General features: G+C 36.4%; 1 long non-coding RNA gene across 1 annotated transcript; it reads left to right on the top strand.

Annotated features, from left to right (window-relative positions):
- Positions 1-6,468: 6,468 nt before the first annotated feature.
- Positions 6,469-13,583, top strand: LOC129280691 (uncharacterized). The gene is made up of 3 exons (XR_010293893.1): positions 6,469-6,618; positions 9,533-9,652; positions 10,011-13,583. It is a non-coding gene; the product is annotated as an uncharacterized LOC129280691 (long non-coding RNA).
- Positions 13,584-14,424: the final 841 nt, after the last annotated feature.

The raw sequence follows: 14,424 nt of genomic DNA on the forward strand, positions 1-14,424 counted from the left end.
GATCGGTTGAAATTATTTTGTTTTTGCTCAAAGAAGGAATATTCAAAAAGAGAATAAAAAGAAACAACAGAACAATTCAAGAAAATAAACAGATTTGAAAAATGAATTATTTTGACCGCATAATTCGAAAATTATGGCAAAGATGATGATGTAAAGTCCGATTATCATCATTCTATGCCATTTTGGTGCAAGCCTCCTTTTTAACCCCTGACAAAAACATTTAATTCGTGTTCGCTCAAGCATGAACGAAACTGAAAATTTTTAATGGCATTTGAAAGATAAAACTTCAGAGCATCTATATTAACACCAAAATATAGACATCATAATTTGAAACAAAAATTGTATAGACTTTAAATCTGTCTCTTTTTTATAGGGGAAGGCGGGGTAAGTTGAGCCATTTTTGTTTCATGTTAGAACTTATATGATTCGTAATCTTGTAGAAATAAGTACCTTGTCTTAAAATTTAATTCTTGGGAAACATTTTTACCTATATATATATATATATATATATATATATATATATATATATATATATATATATATATACCATTCTACCCCCATACTGAAATTCATTGTCATCTTTGAAAAAAATATGTCAGATATATATGGATCAACTTGCCCCACACATGGGGTAAGTTGAGTCACCTTCTAGGATAATTGAGCCACCGTACAAAATGTATGGGACAAGAACAAGCATGACAATTTTCCCGGGGGGTCACTCTCCACATAGCTTCTACACCCGTGTCCGACAACCTCAGTGCACCCTAAACGGCGTAACTACATTAACTAAATTTGCAACCCTAAATGGCGTAACCCATGAGAAAAGCCACCCATAGTGCGTTATAACTGGGAAAAGCCCCTAATTCGATACCCTAAGTGGCGAAAACATATCGAAATCAAATTGATACCATATACTGATTACTGATGTTAAATTTATGTTACATATAAATTCCCGGCATTTTTTTTTATCATTGCAAGTATATAAGGCCAGCATAATTTAATCTCAATGACACCTCTCTTAGCCACTTTGTATAGCCATCTTTTAGCCTAAATTAATGAATGAAAGTGAAAAATGTTGCTTGCCTTGACTGACTGATGCTTCACTTACCATTCGTTCTACCAATCTCATCAAAACTTGAAGAAAAAAAATGGAATCCATACCATTAATGTGTTGAAAAATACATACATTATAATTAAACCTCTATATATTTTCTTTTTTGTTGTTTTAATAATAATTAAAAAACAAATCATAGGAATCCCCGGTATGAATCAAACAAAATGGTATATAGACTAATTAGCCTAAAACCTAGGCGTGCTGCCTATATAGTATAGAGCCGGGGGTAAGACTAGAGACTATACTGTATACGGGCCGGGGTATTTCTCTCATGAGTGGCCGGCGTGTGCGAGGATTATTTTGTATATCCCTGAAACCACTCCCTTCATGGTGTTTGCTAATTAGGTCTGCTCTCGAATCTTCTCAAATTTGCAACCCTAAACGGCGTAGATCTATACATATCTTAATTATTGTGTTGTTGTTTGGGGCAATTGCAGTCGAACGAAATTTAGAAAAATTATTTCAATTGCAGAAAAAAGCCCTAATTCGCATATGAATGTATGGGATGTCATTATCAAGCCCATTCTGCCCCACTGTTTCGAAAAATAAAGTCTCTTAATATTTATGATTTGTATTATTTTTCTATTGCATTAATTGGTTTCTTTTATTTCCAGAATAAACTACGTACCTCTTAATATCCATAAAATGTTTACCCTTAATCACCGGATACATAATCACAATACTCGTTTTAAAGATTCACCTATGGCCAGTTAAAACTAATGACGTAATGAAATGTGTAAGACATAATTTCCCTGTAATTTGGAACTCCACCCTTGGAGATGTAATTGAAAGCAAGTCTGTTATAGGTCATTCAAAAAAAGATTGAAGCAGTTCCTTTATCTTAAATATATGTATAGTTATTTTTTTTCTTGTAGATCGATTGACACCTTTTTCTGTTGTTTTTTCTTGTTTATAATCATGTTTAATTCTTTATCTTATTGTTTCTCTATACCATGTCATGTTATTAATGTTTTGGGAACTGCGCTTCCACAAGCTAGGCCACTTAATTGGCTTTATTTATGCAGTTCCCGGCCCATTTCATTTTCATTTTTACTCTTACTTGTAAATATATTGTTTTTCATACCTTGCTTTATAATTGTTTTTATCGAGAATGAAATAAATGCAAATTGAATTGAATTGAATATTTGCATCCCTCAATGGCGTCATCTTCATAACCAAATTAGCAACCCTAAATGGCGTGTAGAGAGAGAGAGAAAAGGCTACCCTAAACGGCGATTTACCAGCTAGCGTATGGTGCTGAAATGCAACACTCTTTGCCAAAGACGCCCGGGGGGGCCACTTACATTGATGAGTGGATACCATGCGCGACCAAAAAAACACGTAAAAAGGATGTCTTTTTCAAGATAGGGCACGTTACGTACGTAACGTAATAAGGGTGTCAAAAACACTAAAATAATGAAAAAAGGGTATCTATTTCGCTAGGAAAGCTACGTGTTTAGGGTCGAATTTGCGAGGGTATAAAAATCAAGACTAAAATATTTATAAAGGATGTACTTTTTGCTCCAAGAGTCAACACTACGTGTTTAGAGTATGATTGGCGCGAGTTGGGCTGTTAAACCCATGTAATGATGTAGGTAAAGGTAAAACCGACGACCGACGTCCGTGACATACCGCTGTACTTGTTTAGGGGTTCAATTCAGGGAATACTTGCAATTAGTATCGTTTTGTTTCCAATACTTGTTAAGGGTAGGGTTTCACACGCCAATACGTATTAAGGGGTGCAATTTTAGAATATGGAAAATACGTGTTTAGGGTGCTTTTTGAGATCTCATGGTCGCGCATGGTATCCACTCGTGAATGGAAGTGGCCCGGCCCTTACAAAAAATTCCTGCAGTACTTTAGTGGTACTCTGTTGTACCTGTGTGATACTTCTGTCATACACGACGGTACCTCAGAATTACCACAGGACTTCTGTGGTATCACTCTGTGATAGTTCTGTCATACTTCTGTGGTACAGGAAAATATGAAAATTTCCTGCAATACCTTAATGGTACTCTGTCGTACCTGTGTGATACTTCTGTTGTACAAAACTGTATATAGAATTACAACAGGACTTCTGTGGTATCACTCTGTGATAGTTCTGTCATACTTCTGTGGTACAGGAAAATATGAAAATTTCATGCAATACCTTAATGGTACTCTGTCGTACCTGTGTGATACTGCTGTTGTACAAAACTGTATATAGAATTACAACAGGACTTCTGTGGTATCACTCTGTGATAATTCTGTCATACTTCTGTGGTACATAAAAATATGAAAATTTCATGCAATACCTTAATGGTACTCTGTCGTACCTGTGTGATACTTCTGTTGTACAAAACTGTATAAGGAATTACTACAGGACTCCTGTGGTATCACTCTGTGATAGTTCTACTTCTGTGGTACATACAAATATGAAAATTTCATGCAATACCTTAATGGTACTCTGTCGTACCTGTGTAATACTTCTGTTGTACATAACTGTATACAATATCACTCTGTGATAGTTATGTCGTACTTCTGTTGTACATGAAAATTCTAAAATATCCTGCAGTACTTCTATGACAACCCTGCGATACTTCTGTTGTATATGAAAATTTTTTTAATTTCCTGCAGTACTCCTATTACTAAGCACTTCTATGGAAACCCCCATACTTCTGTGGTACATGAACATTTTGAAATTTCCTGCAGTACTCGATCCTATTGAAGACACTTCTATGAAAACCCTGTGATACTTCTGTGGTAAATGAAAATTTTGAAATTTCCTGCAGGACTCAATATAGGCACTTCTAAAATTCTATGGCAACCCCAGTGCTATACTTTCAAAATTTCCTGCGGTACTTCTCATGCAGCCACCCCAGAAATATGACTGAAACTGTATCACAGACGCTACTGGTGTATTTTCTGTGGTACAGTACATGAAAAAATTAGTTTCCTTCAGTACTTGTATGGAAGCCCTGTTTGTACCACAGACTATTTTTTTTATTTCCAGTGAGGGATTTATCTTTTTTTTCAGTTTCGGGAGCGGTCAGTAGCGTATTGAGTCTTATATTTTTAGAAGGCCATATGGCTTAAAAGGGCACCATTCATTTTAAAAAGTACAATTTTTTATATGAAAATTTAATTTTGTGATAGCTAGATTGTGACATATAGGCCCTATTTCAAAATTATATTTCACCCTGTCCCATTGTGTAGGTCTATATCAGCGAGGGGGGGGGGTTATGCCTACTGAGACTCAGAGGTTTTAAGTTTGATAGCTTCTATTTCTACGAGAAAGGGTACTATACGTACTAGATCAAAACTAGGAGCAAAGCGCGAACTGAAAAATGCGAAAAATTATCGACCCCAAAATGGGCAACTTATATTTTGAGGACTATTGTTCGTTTTCAGGTTTATTTCTTTTTCATGCGCTCTTTTAAATTTCAATTATCATTTTTGTTTTGTTTGTTCGCCACTTATTTTTCATAAAAAACAGGATGAATAATAAAAAAATGACTATATTTAAAAGGGTACGTGTTGAAATATACAGGACACACCTAACACTCTTAGAGCTTAATGGTTGTGAGGAAGCCGGGTTGAATTTCAAAGAGATATTGTAATGAATAAAAATATAAGCATGAACGTATTATTCTACTTCATCCATCTCTTTCTAACAATACAAGAAAATAATTGAAGGGGAGGTCAACGCTAGAGATAATCAATAAATAGAGTAAAATTCACAAAACAAAATGCTTAAAATTTATTCAAAATCGGATGACAAATAACGAAGTTAAGTTGAATTTTAAGGATTTGCAATATTCCCATGAAACAGTTTTATTTAGGCATGTCTCATGAATATTCATTAGGTGGGCTGATGATGTCATATCCCATGTTCTTTTGTACAATATATGAAATTAGATTTATTCAACATATTTCTACCAAGAACTTAAACAATTGGAATGACGACTAATTAACCGCGTTAGTTATTTAATGCAGCAACTTTACAATGGGGACACATTATTTACACATGTATTGAAAAAATAGATAATCATAATTTCATATCTAACATTAAAAAAGAAAAATGGGAATGTCACATCATCAGCCCACCAAATGAATATTCATGACGATGTGCACACTATCTGTTTTCACAAAATATTGATAAACAATTAACATAAGAAAGTTCAGCGTTGAATGTTGATTAAAAAATAAATCTCAGTTAAAATGCTATCTAAGATTTTGTTTTACACGTTTCATAACCAAGTTTTAATGCGATTCTGGCCCCTTAAAGTTTTTATTGCGAGAAAATACATTTTTCCAAGTTTCCCATCTATTTTTTTATTTATTTTTTTTTAGTAAAAAGGACCTATTTTCTTACAAATATATTATTATAAATAAAATTACTTCAATATTTGTTCTCCTATTCACAATATTTTTTACAGGTGGAATAGGATAAACTAAAAATAGGATATTTAATTTCCATTTTAAGGCCTATTTTTTGCTTTATATCCCCGGTTTATATCTTTGCCACCTTGCAATATGTTAGCCAGGCTGGTTTATATCTATTTCTTTTTAAATCAAATAAATTTGGATATTTTCAATCTTTTTTTATGATGCGAAGCTATATATAGTTTGTAAATATGTTTTTTAATTGCAAGAACAATCTTGTATCTCTGTTCACATATGATGGCAGTTTATTTTGCTTCTTTTTTTCTTATTTGTATGAAGTTTGTATCTATATATTTTCAAACTATTTTCCATCCTTAAAGTGTCACAACCGATATCATATTATTTTTTACCTCGTTGGCAAAGTTATTATCTTTTCTTATGTTTCGCTTCAAAATGGTATCTTTATATTTGCTTGTCTTGCTCCTCCACCCCTTATCAAAATACCCTGCCGGCACTTGATCTAAGATTATTTTCTTTTACTACTTGAACCTTATAAAGGGATCTTTCCTTCGATCGCAAGAAAGGATAAAATGTGTGTTTTTGAAAAGAAATAAAATTAAAAATACATAGGATTGGAGCTGTGATTTTCCTCATTGCTTTCTTTGTCATCCTACTTGCATACTAGTAGGCCTATATAACATATTTTCAGTAAAATTGTGAGACATGTTTTTAAATCCTATCCTTATATTAAAAAAAAGAATAAAGAGAAAGAAAAAAATTAAAAGACATAGAAAAGAAAAAGAAAGGAAGAAGAAATAAATATTTGAATTTTACTTTATTCAATTCCTTTACGTTAATAATATGATATATAAATGATGGCGAAAATAGTCAAATTGTCTGGTTGCCAAGTAAAAAGTAAGACCCCCCCCCCCCCCCCTCCGAGCTCCCCGTACAAACGCACGGACTGCATGTACCGTATACGTGTTTCCGGTTCCGCCATTTGAAAAAAAACGTTCGTAACTGCTCAGCTGAACCCGAAGCTTGATGAAGAAGGCCGTCAATATTTCAACAAAAACTAACAGAATATGGATCAGATTCGGACAACGACTTCTTAAGACATTCACACAACAGGCTAAACAGTAAGTTAGATCAATTTTTCGTAGTTTGGCGCGGCATGCACTTAAATTTCTTCGACTTTTTAATCATTACCGTACGGCCACTGCACTGCCGTTGTTCCCGATCGCTTATCGGGTGGGGGCTGATCTGCGGTGTGCGCGGCCGGGGACGGCCAACGGCTGGCTAAGTTAGTAGTATATTGATGGCGGCGGTGAGGATGTTTGTATTGTCATGATTGTAGCCAGGTCAGGGGTGGGCGCTAATGCAGTTTCGCACCGGCCGATTAATACCAGCATACCTCATCACCAATATTTGTTCCCAAATGTCATGACAAGTCTCTCAGTCACATTTGAAGTCAATATATCCACCACTTTTCAAAATATCGTGATCGGGAATGGCTGTAGGCCTAGCCAGGCGGCTTCTAGAGAGTGAAAATCATTTACTAACGTAACTTCGTAAGGTCACTCTCATATGAAGCCAGGGATCCTTTCTCATATACCCACACAGAGGAAGCCAAAACTTGAAACTTTCACCCCCGGCCCCGAGATTTCTACTTTCCTTCTAAAAGATCTAGCCTAACGTTAGACCTAAATCATGTACATGGGATAAAACTTAATTTCCAACATTTCTACGCTCTCGTCGTTATTTTTGAAGAAGAAATTCATTCCAAAAAATGCGAAAAATATCATGATTAGACGGAAGAGACTTGCCCGATGTTTACGCCGCCATCTTGTTTTCTATTGTTCTTCGCCAACGTTACAGACGCGAACTTCGAGACCATGAACTCGATCTGATATTCTGAGTGACAGAGGTGGGATTTTATGGGGGTGGGGAATATAAAATTCATGCAACATCTTGATTTTTAAAAAGAATTAAAACTAATATTCTTACTTTACACAAAGTTTCATTTAGTTCCATGCTTTTATCAGTCTCAAAATTGGTGATTTAGAGCCAACATGAAGTTCCTCACACATATTTATAATTCGCTGCCGATTTCAAAACATTGCATGCGGATGCAATATTCGCGAGATACCGGGCCTGGTCTGACCCGACCGACCTCACACGCATGCGATGTATTGAATATTGATACGTGTGAGAAACTTCATGTTGGCTCTAAATCATCAATTTTGAGACGGATAGAGGCATGGAGAAGAACTGAAACTTTGTGTGCAGGAAGAATATTAGTTTTAATTTTTTTAAAGAGCGTGATGTTGCATGAATTTGATATCCCCCCCCCCATAAGATCCCACTTTTTGTCACTCGGAATATCAGATCGGCAGATCCAGTTCACGGTCTCAAAGTTTGGGTAGGTGGAGCGTAGTGTAGCAATAGTGAAGTGGAGTGGAGCCTGCACAAACTTCACTCGAGGTAGGCAATCCCACAAATTTAAAAGAGGTTTCTATAAAATCAAGTCCGGCCTTCTATGAACATGACAAACTTACGAAAAGATGTGAAGTCAATTCACCCTAAATATCATCAATATCCCTCAAATAGCTTCATTTAAGCACTAATTTCTCTTCCGGTTGATAAAATATGGATCCGTCTTTAATTTCCAAAATTGTTCGTCTAACTAGCTAAAGGACGCATGTTTTATCTACATATTAAAGACACTACATAGAAAAGACTAGGCACAAAGACTATTATACATGTAAATCGATGCAAAGCATTACGCGATGTCGGCAAAGTGCCCAATCTTCTTATTGTAAAGACTTTAGCGACAATAACAGACTGTGAGTAAGGTTAAAATGCTCCTCTACTTTTAATGTTTTCATTAGTGCTGTTGTCGGGAACAAAAATCCATGTCGACATGTCGCTTAAAAATTAATCCCGACATCGACAATGTCGACATGAAAAAGGGACCGTAATTTAGCCTGGGCTCCCTAACATAAAAAAAACGCATTCGATCGTGGAACAACACTCTCAATCAAATATATTCACCTTGACACGAGTGATATCCCCACACTAGATCTATATAATACAGGCTCACTTCGGGAATTGAGCTTCCAAAATCACCGATTTAATCCACATTTTTTTTCTGGAGAATCAAGTTTTTGTACCAGGATCCGGTTTCGAAAGCATTGCTCAATAACACTCGTAGCCAATTTGAGAATCACCAATTACAACAGTGATCATTGCTGCAAACGCAAGCTCCTCAATTTGACAATGAAAAGTAATGAAAATCGACCGATAATTTCAGTATCACTTCCGCGGCGATCCGTGCAACGATCTCCAAACGAATGAAGGGAAGTTTTCTGTGACTTCGTGATATGAAGTAAGCGCTCAATTGCGGCAGTCACAACTTTGACAAAAACACGTGTTCGCTGCTGCTCACGTTTATGTGAAAAGTAATGCATTGAGGAGCAACGTATTATCAAGCACGGTGAATAGCGCGCGATGGGTACATATTTCCGTGGATGGGTACGGTGAATGCTACTCTCGCTATAACGGGATATCGAGGGCGGCTCGATCGGGCAGGCCGGCCCTGCACTGACGTATTTCTACTGCCGCACAGCTCGCAGATATTCTTTTTTCATTTAATGCGCTGCTAAGCTGAATAAACCTTTTAATCGCGCCAATTACTGTGTATAAATGCTTCTAACTTTTCAGCTAATCTTTACACTCGTGATTGTAGGCTAGACCCCTTTTTATTTTATGTTTACATGTCGATGTGGGTGCGTGCATGTCGACATGTCGGAATTTTGAAAATCCTTCGTATGTCGACATCAATGTCGATATGAGGCCTATCGACAACAGCACTAGTTTTCATTGATTTTATGTTGAATATTATTAAAGAATATGACTCTTTGCACCTGAATTGTAACACTGAAATATGGAAATGAAGAAGTTTTATCATGTACTTTTATTACATCATGTATTTGTATTAACCTGCAAATAAAATTTTACTATGTCACTCAAATTCATTTCATTTCATTAAAGATTCAAAGAGGGATCTCTGGATGATCGAGCAGCAAGTCCAGCATTATGTGGGAAAGATACTACAGGTGTACACAGAAAAGGCCATGTTCTTGTACAAGACACGGTTGGAGTTCATAAAAGGTGATTATATAGGCATTCACTTCAGTAGATATTATAATTACAAAATTAAGCAGATTGTATTCATGCAGTGGCATACAGTGTAATCCTTGTTAGAAGATGTAGATTTATTCTTCATTGTTTTATTAAAGAGTTTCAATATGTGCTTATGACAATTTGTTTGCATTATAAATTGTTTGTCACTCTTCGGCTTAGTTTGCTTTTATAAGCAAGAATATGCTAAGAGAGATAGCCGCAAGGACCTCATTATCCGATAGATATGTACTTGTGAAAAGAGATCTAGATGGGGGCAAAACACCTTATTTCTTGTATTTTTATGTTGTTCATGTTATCGTAATGGTATGTGTTTTTTTTTCTACAGATTAAGCTGCCTCGTGCTATACAGACTTGGATAAAAACAAGCTGTCCAATGAATGGTGACTACTCAAGAGGAGCCAGAAAGTCAACTAAAGCCAGGGTATTTTGGGAGTTGATATGGCCGGGGAAGGGGGGAGGGGGGGTTTCCAGGGCCCCCCCCCTTCCTTGAGATCTTGACCGCACAATCGCGTCTAACATTGGCACATGGGTTGTCTAGGGCATAATTTACAAAATTAAATTGTAAATTATTTCACGCAAATTGTTAGTAAGTGATAATACTAATTTATGCGTAATTAGAATACAAAATCATACTTTTTCCTCTATTGCATTGACTTTGTACACAAAATCACGTTTTTGAGCAATTTTTGGTATGACATGTACTTACATAATGTCACGTTATTACAGAACCACGTACCGGGTGACACAAGATTGGTCTCAAAAGATGCACAAGACTAGAAAGAGGCATGTTTTAAAAAAATTGTGCGACAGCATGGTCGCAAAATTTTTGGAAGGGGGGGGGGTCAAATTGGTCCAATTTAACTAAGGGTTAATAACTGGGAGGCTGTTAGCTGCCTTTTTACTTTCAAGTCTTGCACATCTTTTGAGACCAAATTTGTGATGCCTGGGTACGCTGTTCCGAAATTTCGCAACATTTTTATGTATTAATCCAACACAAATACTGTTTCTTGCTAAAAATTCACAATTAGTATACCAGTAATATACATTTATCAAGTCAAATTATTTAATTACATTTATAATCATAAAAGCTTTGATAAAGTATAAAAAAAAACAAAGAGTTGTATGTAGGCCTGGGACTTTCGGGTTTTTTCTCTTCGGGTACCCGTGGTAATTTTCGGGTGGGTACCTGAAAATCATGTCACTTGAAATATGACTGGTGGAAACACCCCATAGGTGACGTCATCAAGCCAATGCGATGCAAGCCAATTTATGAATGAAAATATAGTAAGCATGCGCATTGCAAGCCTCCCGTGCCCCACGCAGTATTCCATCGAAACAAGTTTCAATACTCTGTCACCTCGTACCAAAATCGACCTAGAATTCCACTTTCCTATATATCATATGAATTATAAAAGGTTTTCTCACCGATACTGCACAGGTAAGCAAATTTTTATTCTTGCTTTTCCGTCAAAATCTTACGAAGTAGCATCGATATTACATCGTGTTCGTGAGTTTGTATCGCTACGTGAACAAAGTCAATTGATTTCCGGGTTTCGGAGCGTCAAATGCGCCAGCCAATCACGATCGTGTTCCCATTTTCGGTTTATGATGAACTAAAAATGGTAACAAGAACGTGATTGGCTGGTGCTTCGTAGGTCGATTTTGGTATGAGGTGACAGAGTATTGCAGACTTGTTTTGACGTAATACTGCGTGGGGCTGAGGCTTGCAATGCGCATGCTTACTATATTTTCATTCATAAATTGGTTTGCGTCGCAGTGGCTGGATGACGTCACTGCGCTGCAAAAGAAACATGGCGATGATTGAACGATCTCGGTCACATCATCATCACTTGAAAACTTGTATATTTATGGATATTTAGAGGGTAATTGGTGAAATTCAAAATGAGGCTTGTGTACTTTTGTAATGAGTTACAATCATGTCTTACACTACGCAATACAAATCAAATACATGTACATTATACTGGTGAGCAATTTTCGGGTATCGGGTATTGATTTTTCTACTCGGGTACCCGGGTTTTAGTCCCAGCCCTAGTTGTATGAAAATTTTCAAAAATAATGAAAGGTAAAAGAAAACAAGATTACAATGTCCATTGCAAGGGGGCTAGTCTAGCTATTCAGGATAATTGGGATTTTATTCAGTTTTTAATTGACATAACATTATGACAAGATCCCTCCAGTTAGTGTATAAACAGCACATGGCCATGATTGAAATTCATATAACATTAAAGTATGCAAACCAGGCAGCTACATGTACATGTAGGACTCACTGCTTGTCAATTCTATTGTCTGCCAGGGTCAAGTGACATACAGTGCACATGTATAACATGTGTGAAAGTACATAAGAAAATCAGCTTTTTATTTTTGTACTGTAACATTGGGTGAACTGGTGATCACTTTGGATATGATGCTCTTCATATTGGTTTATTTTATGTATATGAATTTTTGGATAATCATTAAGAATTAAAGCCATTTACTTAATATATGGAAGCATAAGCCCATCAAAGAACAGAATTATGTCATGTACAGCTAATTCATTTTGCGTGATATTACAATTGTAATTGTTTACTTGAGCAAGTAATTTGAATTGCTGCATGACCTAAACAATGACATGTTCCAATTCGAATAGTAACATGACCTAAAGAAGAGTTACTCCACCTCGATTGAGAGTGCTTATGTTAAATAATTGATGTTGCTACTTCAAATAATTGAGGTCAATCAAATTGGTCATAATTATTCAAGTCAATTTTGAGCTATATGTCATAATTAATTAGGTCATATACTAATTGAAATTACTAAATGACTCGAGTAGGTATGAATTCACATTGCCACATGACCTTAATTATTTTATGTAGCAACATCAAGTATTGAACGTCATTTAGTTATCAATTATGACATGTAGCAAATCAAATTACATCCCGCAATTTCGTGTTTATGATGGGCTCATGCTTACATTCATATATAACCCTTCAATACGTAGTTGGAGCAATTCTTAGACAAGAAGACTGTGTAAAATGATATGCCTATTCAATGTCAAAAAGGTTAATGTCTCAATAGATTTGATCTACGTTTTGGCAAAGTAATCTTATGTAAATATTTTTTCTAACCTATGGTGAACGTTCTAAATCATGTGAAATTCATTCAAAAATATCTTTCAGTATTTATGGACTTAAGTGAATTCTGAGCAAAATGAAGTGATTATGATTACGTTCATGTACTTTAAGTTTATACTGGTGATCAACACATCATAATTTCATCCCTTACTGTATGTGCACCATGCATTATCTGTACATGCAGAAGTGGTTATCCATTGTTTCATAACATGGTTGAGTAAAGGATGTTCTGCTTTTAGTATTAAGCCAATCGGGTGTTGACAAGAAGGGGAAAATGCAATTGCTCAGCTATTACAGTTTTTTTTGCAACCATAATACTGGTTAAGCCTTGGTTACATTCGCCGGCTCGTGGCCTTACGTCGAGTCAAAATTAACAGTCTTAATCATCCTTGTACCAGCTACTACCAGCTACACGTGGGTGGTTTGTACAGGAATACCTAAAACTGCTGATTTTGTCTCGCCGTAAGGCAACCGGTCAAGGAATGTGACCAAGGTATTAATAATAATCGCTTATTGTTGTGTTAGAGGGAAGGATTCTGGGTCGAATCTAGCTTTCTTTATGTGATCTCAAAATGGCAGCAATGTATGAATAGTGAAAGTAGTTCATGTGGCATCTCAATGTTCATGGATATAAATCTTTGTACATGTCTTATCCTAAAGATGAAATGTTACTGCATTATTCTAGCAGTCATTTATGATATCAAAGATGTTCTATACTGTGCATAGTACAGCTCATACATAATAAAGGTATGTGAATATGCTTTTAACGTCTTTGCAAATTTGTGGGTTTTTTCACGCCTCTTTTCATTAGTCAAGATGTCAAAGTTGTTGTGCTGGATCACAGGAAATTCTTACAAACTACTACGCCTAACAAACCAGTGCAGGACGGTGTCGTGAGAAAATCGCACAGACTACTACAGGACAATACCATAGGATTGTCACAGGAAATCAACAAGAATACCCCTGCAGGATTACCACAGTAAAGTATCACAAGAAGGCTGCAGGATGAGACCAATAATGCCACAGAAGATATCAAAGATCAGTATCACAGGAATACCACAGGACAGTACTGCAGGAATTGTCCTGCGGTAAGGTCTCTTGGTATTCCTGCAGTACTGTCCTGTAGTACTGTTCTGTAGTACTTTCCTGTGATACTGGTCTGCGGAATTCCTAAAGTACTGTCCTGTCATACTGTCCTGTGATACTATTTATCACCACAGGATAGTATCACAGGACAGTACTACAGGAATACCAGACCAGTATCACAGGACAGTACTACAGGAATACCAGACCAGTATCACAGGACAGTACTACAGGAATACCAGACCAGTATCACAGGACAGTACTACAGGAATACCAGACCAGTATCACAGGACAGTACTACAGGAATACCAGACCAGTATCACAGGACAGTACTACAGGACACAGTACCAGAAGCCTGCGGTACTCCTGTAGTACTGTCCTGCGATACTGTTCTGTAGTACTTCCCTGTGATACTGGTCTGCGGTATTCCTGTAGTACTGTCCTGTCATACTGTCCTGTCATACTATCCTGTCATACTGTCCTGTCATACTATCATGTGATACTATCCTGTGATACTATCCTGTG

This window comes from Lytechinus pictus, chromosome 6 (genome assembly GCF_037042905.1).
Source record: "Lytechinus pictus isolate F3 Inbred chromosome 6, Lp3.0, whole genome shotgun sequence".
Taxonomy (NCBI): domain Eukaryota; kingdom Metazoa; phylum Echinodermata; class Echinoidea; order Temnopleuroida; family Toxopneustidae; genus Lytechinus; species Lytechinus pictus.